Genomic DNA, 7,983 nt, shown 5'->3' with positions numbered 1-7,983 from the left:
ACTTTGTGCCTATATCATCGGAACAAAAATTCATCAATCAACGTATAATTGTCGTCAAAAATACTTCAATTCTTCCTCAGTTTAGTAGTCCATTTCATTTTTGCGCATTCAAAAATCGACTTTTGGCCACGATGTCCTGAGGACAATTTACGGACGTCCTCAATTTGTTATCAAGGATGTTCTGAGGAATACCTACGGACGTCCTCATAATGTAATAAAGGAGCATGGTGTGCCTAAATGAACTTTAAATGAGGATGACAAAATTATCATATTGGTTTTGTGTAAACTCTGACATGGTCGGGTTTCATCAAATCTCCACGTTTTAAGACTCTCTGAGTCAGAAAAAATTTATTTTCATGAAGGCGTCTGCCTCTTTGTCTGTCTTTAGTCTGTAGTATTCTGTATGCACGATTTTCGAAACCATGTTTTTTTCAGATTTGTAAATTCTATTTACGGTTGACCATAGTACTTTGAAACACAAACAATTTATACATGTGACTTTTATCAATAAAATCAAAATTGTCAGAGTTATAACAGTTTCAAAATCCTAAAAAAAACGAAAATTAACATTTCAAGACAAACAACACATGACATGAAAAAAAGTCAGGAGTAAATAAATGTTTCTTTCGGGGAGCTTTACAATGTTATCATTACAACTTTTTTTAGCATAAAAGCTTTTGAAAATTCTATGTATGGTTTTCCGTAGAACTCAGAAACACAAACAATTTATCCCAACGACTTTTTTCGATAAAAGCAAAATTATTAAAGTTATAGCATTTTCAAACGCCCAAAGAAACAAAATATAATTAATATTTTAAGCCAAGCAACGCACGATATGAAAATAGTCGGTAGAAAAAATGTCGTTTTTTTTAAAGCCCTATAATATTATTCTGTTTCGACATTGAATATCATACTCTTAATGGCTCACATTATACTCACTATGTCGTAGGACATACAAAGACGTTTTTAGGACGACCTTTTGATGTCCTGGTGCCCACAAGGAGGTCTTTCACTTTTTAGCGTAAAAAAATATTCATGTCTCTCAAAGTTCTTTTTGAGGCGTCTTTACGACCAGTCCTGCGGACATCTTTGGGACAACTTTAGGCCAGACATAGAACGTCTTTAGAACGTCCTGAAGTTGTCTTTATAATGACACTGAGACTTAGACGCCAATGTCCAAGAATGACCCAGGACATTTAAAAAAGTCCTAAGGGCATCTGCCCAGCTTCTGCCAGCGTCCGGCCATACAGCATGGCAGGGAGCTGGCCAGGGAGCCCGACCTTGGCCCGGACAACATCAATTGGTACAATAAAATTGGAGAATATTAATATATAAAATTCCTCACGCCCAGCACACAGACAAGATTAACTATTTTAACGTAGTCGTTGAGAGACAAAAAAGATTTCGAAAATAAATATTAAATGATTGTGAGTATTTTTACTTTCAATATTAATAGTCCTGATTAGAGTAAATACACGTATTACATTTATAAACATTATATTACAAATAAAATTTCTAACGCTACGGGGTATCGAACCTACATATCTATACCTAAATCTAACGCCTAGCAGTCGGGAGTGCTAACCACTGCGCTAAACCGAAAAGTTGAAACTCGTTGAAAAAGCCATCCTCATAAGGTATAATTCAGAAAAGTTAAAGTGCCAAATTTTAAGTTATATTTTTCTACTTGTTTATTATTATGCGGCGTTATGTAAACATACAATACACGAACTTTAAACAGGAATATCAATAAAATATTTTTCAAATAAATAATCTAAATCGATTACAATTTGTCTTCGTGTCATATTTTGTTTTTTTTCCCGTTTTAGACTATTTTACAACTTTTTACAATGACAGGAAATGTAATTTTTAATGAACATTTAAGGTTTTTAACGACGGAACATTGAAATTTAATCGTGAATCTTGAAAATTTTTTAATAAAAATTTTTTTTAACTTTTGTGTAAAGTTTGGTTTTTGGGTGTTTTATACTATTTAAAAACGTTTAAAATTGATATAAAATGTAAATTTTTTCTTAACATTTGCATTGTTTGTAAGTCTGAACTCATGAAACCTTCAAATTTGTGGTATCAAAAAGATATTCACCCAATATATTTTCACGCGTGCAACATCTATGCGGGTATACGCAACCATTTCTTCATGAAATCAGAAAAAGTAATTAAGTTATAAACAAAGTTTGACAATTTTCTTATTGCCAATCCACGCCAATCAGTTAGAATGATTGATATCCTTTTATACTAAAGTTCGAAAGAAATAATACACATGTACGTACAATAATTGTATTATTTTGAAAATTAAATTCAGATACTCATTTAACAGCATCATAAACATTTCGGACACTATATAATTGTAATAGGGATAGGTTAAATATAAAAAAGCTTTTACTAGATGATTTATATCCAGTGCAATTAATTTATGTTGCTTAATATAGGAAAGTTACATTCAAAGTTTATGTAATGTAATTTTGTAAACAAATTAATCAGCTAAAAATTAGATAATCTGTTCATAACATAAAAAGCAATAAAGAATTATTTTCGTTGAATAATTCAAAGGAATTTTACTATGTATTTTTCTGAAAATTTAAAATAATATTAATAAACTTATGAACTATTCAAGAAAAAGAAATGTATATGTTCCGATCATTTCGAAATCAGAATTTAAATACTCATTTGATAACATAACAAAAATTTACAGAAATTATATACACTCGAGTCGCGGTACTGCGAACATTTAGGGCAGGTCCGCCTTCAATACTGCTGTACAACCTAAAAAGATTCATAAGTGACATTGCCGCTTAGGTCGACTTTATCATTGCCAAGTTCGAGAGAATCACTCTAAGCGGCAATATCACTTACGTATCTTTATAGTTTGTACGGCAGAATAGTGAGAACACATGAGCCCAATGGGAAATTCCTGTATTGAGCCATAACTTACATCTGGCGCAGTACTGAGCCAGTGGTCTTGCCAACATCTAGCCAAATCTTGGGGGACCAGTGCTGGCGCAGCACTATGTGAAATGGGCATGCCAACGTCTAGCCAAGACTTGGTGAATGAGTACTGGAGCAGTAAGGGGAGAATTTCAGTTCAATTGCTGTACCGATACACTACCTTCGGCAATTATCAGCATGTTTGGCGCGAGCACTATTAAAAATCACTGCTGACTTTGAACCACGATCACTCGGTGAAGAAAAGAGGTAGGGCATTTTTTTTAACAGTTGGAAAGCTTTTAAAATTCCAAGTCGAACGGTGCCTAATAGATATTTTTTTGATGTTTTGAAGAGAAGACACTACGTGAGTAGTTTTTAAAAAAAAATCAAGATTTTCTCAAATTTTGTACCTCTACTTAAACTTTCAGCATGTCCTAGGAAAATTGTTGCAAACATCTAAAAATCATATGACATAGAGCCTAAAATATTATCTTTAATTTAAGCTAAAAAAACATAACAAATCTTCCTTGGTTTCCGAGATACGATGAAAAATGTTCAATCGTATCTGAGTTGAGTTTTAGTCAACGATCAGCCACCATCATTTCTGTTAAATTTGTAATAAGTGCTATACATTTAAACGAGCGTCGGCTCAACTCTGTCTAATCTTCATGTTTAGTGCTGCGATACATTTAAACGAGCGTCGGCTCAACTCTGTCTAATCTTCATGTTTAGTGATGCGCGAGTACTGGCTGCCAGTACTGCCCGTCAACACTGGTGCAGTACTAAAAGACAATACCGAACATAGTTATTATCCCAAGGTCCTGCCAGCACTGCATCTGTAATGGCGGTCAGTATTGCGCCGACGCTGCCAGTGCTGGCGCAATACTGAGCCAGTAGTCAATTTCCAATTGGGAGGGGAGCCCACTCCTCCGACTATTTACTAGGTTCAAATGTCAACTGTTTATAAATATAAAATCTCCCACTGTTAGTATCGAATATATTTGATTATGAATTAAAATTAAAATTATAGTGAATTGTACATTTGATGAAATCATCAAATGTAGAAATGAGTAGTGGGTGAAAAGGGGTTATAGCGTCGTTCTCACTATCGGGTGAAAAACGTACTCATCAGCGCGTGTTCGCAGTACTGAATTTCACAGTACCGCGACTCGAGTGTATTTCAAAAAGAAGTATTTTTAACATTAAATTAACGCAAATAAAACAAAAATATGGTGTTCGAAGGAAATAGTGAGAAAACACTATGCAATATTTTATTAAATAATGAGAGAATTGAACAAGATGATAAGTTCGTATACCTTGGTAGCTTATTTACTAGGGACGGTAAGATAGATGAAGAATTTGATAAACGCATAAACGAAGGTAAGAAGGTTATTGCAACCTGGGTCGGAGCCCATATTTAATTACATGTCCTCCAAGTAAATAGTTGATTCATGTACTTAATTTTTAAAAAGTTCAAATTAAATCATAATCTACTTTAATTTTGTGAAAAAATTAGACAGCTCACAATTAATTGATCTGTTCATAAATCATAACATAAAACGCATGAAATAATAATATTCATTTAAACATTGAAATAATTTGTACTCTACATTTTTTTTTAATTTTCACATTCATTTTTGAAAACTTGTTTTATTTATAACTTTTGATACTAATTTCAGGGAAAAAATTAAAACATGTTTACTTATGATTTGAAAAATCGAAAAATTTCACTACATCAGAATCATTTGAAAATCTATCTAATTGAAACAATATAATTATAAATATTTATGAACTTTTAAATGGCAAATTAAATTCAATATTCCATTATATAATCTTTAAGTAAATAATTAGATTAGGTTACTTAAATTTAAGAAACTATGTTTTAATCTCTATTCACTTCAGTATTCATAAAAAGTGAGTCAGCTTATAATCAATTGACCAATTTGAGGTGAGTGGATTGTGGAAGTGTGTAGAAGGGTGTGGATGTGAGAGATTAATTGAGGGATTGTGAGATTGAAAAGGGGAGGTAGATATTTTGGAGGATTGAGACAGATTTGTGTGGAAGTTTGTTTGGAGATTTGTGACAGGGTGAGAGGACTGTGTTGATCGGGTTTGTAGTAGCAGGGTTGGAGGAGTTGAGATGGTATATCTTAAACGGAAATATAGAAGAAGATGAGAAAAGAGAATATACAGGCTCAGGATGTGAAAGGGGAACGGCAATTGATTATGTGATAGTGGATGATGTGGTTAGAGAGAATGTTAAGAAACTAGAGTTAGGTGATTATATTGATTTGGATCACTTTCCCTTAGTAGTGACATTAGAGGGACAAAAAAGCAATAGCAGTATGAATAAAAGGGGAGCAAACATAAAAAGTGTAAAAAAAAGGGGATTGGTCAAGGGAAGGAAAACAACAGCTTAGAGAAAAGGTCAGAAATATCAAAATGGGAGAGCGAAATGTGGATGAGGATATGGAAAAAATGATAGGAGAAATAAAAATAGGATTAAAATGCACAAATAAAAATGAAGTTAGTAAAGGGGGGAATAGAAGTGGGTGGGATGAGGACTGTAAATGGAAAAAAGAGGTCAGATAGGAATTAAGAAAGTGGAGAAAAGAAAAAAGTAGTGGGGAAGAATACAGGAAAAAAAGAAAGAGTATACTGAGTTGTGTTATCAAAATAAAGAGGAAGAGAATAAAAGGTGTAAGGAAGAGGCGCAGAAGGCTAGGACGGAAGATGAGGTATGGAAGGTAGTAAATAGAGAAAGAAAAACAGTAAACCAAGATAGTGAAATGGTAGAATGAAAGAAATATGTTTTGGATTTGCTAGGAGGAGTAGAGAGAAAAGTTATAAACAGAGGAATATATGGTAGAGAAAGCGATGAGGAAGAAGTCATATCAAGGGAAGAAATAGTTAAGGCAGAGGATAAAGAAGGGATAGCGGGATTAATTAGTGGATTAGAGAAATACTTAGATGGGAAAAAGCTGAATGTAAATGTAGAAAAGACAAAGATCATGAGGTTTAGAAAATGAGGGAGAAGAAAGAAAGAATGGACAGGGAAATGGAAGGGAATAAAGTTAGAAGAAGTAAAAGAGTATAAATATTTGGGATATATCTTGCAAACGAATGTAGATCATACAGCTCATATTAGAGAAAGGATATAAAAAAGTAGCAGGGGTAATGAAACAGATATGGGGAATAGGAAAAAGAAGGTTAAACAAAATATGAGAAGGAGAATGTGGTTATTTGATACGCTGGTATGGCCTGTATTAGGTTATGAAGCAGAGATATGGGGATGGAAAGAAAGAAAAGATATTGACAGTCTACATGAATGTTATATAAGGTGGACACTAGGGGCAGACTGGAGGACGCCAGGATATATTGTGAGAGAAGAAGCGCAAATGGATAAGTTAAGTATCAGAGCGGGAAAGAGGGCATGGAAATTTGAGCCGAAGCCGAGAGAGAGAAAGGGGGGGGGGGAGTTGGTAAGAAAGTGTTTGATAGAGGTAGAGGAGAGGAGAGGGAGGGCGATCGAATTAAAGAGATGGGAAGAAGAACGGAGGGAGTTCTCTAATGACAGAGAAATAGAAGATGGGACTGGTGTAAACTATGAAGAATTGGAAAAAAGGGAGAGGGAAGGACAGTTAATAGAAAGATGGGGGATGATTGAGGAATCAAAATACAATAAATGGCATAAGATGATAAAAAAGAAAAGAGTGACAAAGTATTTTAAAAATGGATGGGGAGAGAGAAGGTGGACCAGAATAGCAAGATTCAGATTGGGAAACGAGGTAAGGGAGGGGATGTACTGGAAAAAAAGAGAACAAAAAGTGTAGAATATGTGAATGGGAGGAGGAAGCATGGGAGCATGTATGGGAAGGATGTAGGAGAGGAATGGAAGATAAAGGAAGCTGGCAAGAGAATGTGGTTAAGATTCTAGGGGAGGATGGATTAGGAGAAGAATGGATGAAGGAGATGGAAGGTGCTAGAGGAGCGAATAAGAGAGAATGAAAGAATGCATGTGAAAAAGGGAAACGGAGGTATAAAAAAGTGAAAGAAAAAGGAAACGGAAGTAGCTTAGATTAGAAGCGTAAAGATTGTATGTAATGGTAAGGTAAAAGTTAAGTAGACTAAGATGCGTTTGTGTTCTCATGCTCTCTCTCGCTTGCACTCTCGCTTTCGTTCGCTCGCTCACTCGTTTGATTATAAGTCTTAAATTGCGCTATCGCAGGAAATAGAGATAAGGAACTAGATAGAAGACGCATGTAAATAGTTGTAAATAATTGTATATATAGAAAGGATAAGATTGAAAAATATATATAGATATAAGCGGAAAGATTGTAAGGAACGGAAGTCATGTAAACGTTCATATAAATGTTCTTATATATATAAGAACTTGTCTGAACACGCTTTATAAGATATTCACAGCTATCCTAAATGATAGGATTGTTCGGGCAATTGAACCTGTGTGGCAAGAAATGTATGAACCACGAGGCTCAAAGAAAGGCGTAGCCGGATGTCGGGAGAACCTGCTCATCGATAGATGTGTCTGCAAAGATGCAGCATTCTACCAGCGTGACCTATCGATGGCCTAGACTGATTATCGGAAAGCTTTCGATTCTACATCCCATAGACTTATCATCTGTCTTTTGGAAATCTTAAAGGTTCATCAGCAAATAGTTGGGTGCATAAAGAGATTAATGCCGCTTTGGAAAACCAGATTCACTATCTCATCTGGAAAAAATCGTGTGACAACTAACAAGGTCACGTTTCAGAGAGGTGTCTTTCAGGGCGACACCATGACCCCACTCTTCTTTTGCCTTACATTATTGCCACTATCTCTAGCACTGCACCATTCCGACGGGTACTTGTGCGGCAAACCTGCAGATCGAAAGTACAAGGTGACTCATGTATTTTACATGGACGATCTTAAGATCCTTGCTAAAAACAGAGAGCAACTGCATCTAGCTCTGGGGATTGTCGAACGATATACTAAGGAAATTGGAATGGAATTTGGGTTAGACAAATGCGCCAAGGTTT

The sequence above is a fragment of the Belonocnema kinseyi genome, chromosome 5, assembly GCF_010883055.1.
Source record: "Belonocnema kinseyi isolate 2016_QV_RU_SX_M_011 chromosome 5, B_treatae_v1, whole genome shotgun sequence".
NCBI classification, from domain to species: Eukaryota; Metazoa; Arthropoda; class Insecta; order Hymenoptera; family Cynipidae; genus Belonocnema; species Belonocnema kinseyi.
The sequence above is the reverse complement of the archived record's forward strand: the minus strand, read 5'-3'. Positions refer to the sequence as shown.